The sequence below is a fragment of the Camelina sativa genome, chromosome 20 (genome assembly GCF_000633955.1).
Source record: "Camelina sativa cultivar DH55 chromosome 20, Cs, whole genome shotgun sequence".
Taxonomy (NCBI): Eukaryota; Viridiplantae; Streptophyta; class Magnoliopsida; order Brassicales; family Brassicaceae; genus Camelina; species Camelina sativa.
This window is the reverse complement of record NC_025704.1, coordinates 17,179,971-17,181,136: the sequence shown is the minus strand read 5'-3', so window position 1 is coordinate 17,181,136 and position 1,166 is coordinate 17,179,971.

The following is a 1,166-nucleotide window of genomic DNA, read 5'->3' as shown; positions in this document are numbered from 1 at the left end:
TGTATAAAGTCAAGGATGATTAATATATTCATCAGAACTAACCGTTGATTTTGACATAGAGATTTAGACTTTCATTAGCGTTACGCCGCAGAGTGGACAGTTCCCCTCTCCAAGTGACACAATTTGAGATGCCACGTTGTAGGGTATTTGTTACTGCAAATGCAGTGCAATTGCAGTTTGCAACACAAATATTCTGGCATTCTTGAATTTGGTTGGTTTCCACAGGGATCGTCGACGCAGTATCTCTGTTTGGAAAACTCATCTCCGTTAGTGTATGATAAACTTATCTGCACCGCATTTCAGAGGCTTCTTCCTTATGCACCCTTTTGCCACGTAGGTAGGGTCCCTCGGCTCAAACCCTTCGATACATGTACAATCTTGTTCGCTCGTGTTCGTATTACAGTAACCATTAGACCCACATGGATTGTAGACATCGCATCTAGCATTCGGTAAATTCCACAACCAGTCCCACTTTGTTGTGGTCTGATTCCATGTAAATTGGATTAACAAACCTGAGTGGGCCATCACTAGTCTCGATAAATAGGAGTTGTTTGTTGCTATGAACGAACAAGTGGCATCCACTCTTGTCCATGTTAAATTAAACAAGGGAGGTAGTTTTTTAAACTTTTTTGTATCATCTTCCCATGGACCGCTATCGAAGACTCGCGCACCTTTAGAGTAGCCGAAAAGCTCAGGGGAACCTTGGGTTTGGAGTCTGAATGTGTAGTCTCCGCTTGACGGATCATCTAGGCTTTTCCAGGCTGTTAGAAATCTCTTGGTTTTCCTGTTTTTGGGATCCAACCCGAGTTGCATCTGAGGGATTAGAGTATCTGTTGGGAAATCGAAACTCTGCCACAAGAACTCATCTTCATCAAGATCGTAGGATCTCAGCACAAATTTTCCGTTATCAAGAAGCTCTGCCGCCACAAGAGATCTCTGGATTCTTAATTCCGTTGACCAGACGAGTCTATTAACTTGATCCCGGATCACAAGGTTAGTAGCAGAGATTCCAAAGGTTCCATTGTAATCCAAGAGAGGGTTGTCTCTATTGGCAACCCAAACGTAGGTTCGCACAGAGACCTTCTTGTACCAAATCCCGATATACCAACGATTACCACTACTGAAAAAACCAAGCTCGAAGACATCCCCGGGAGACGCAAGCGTAC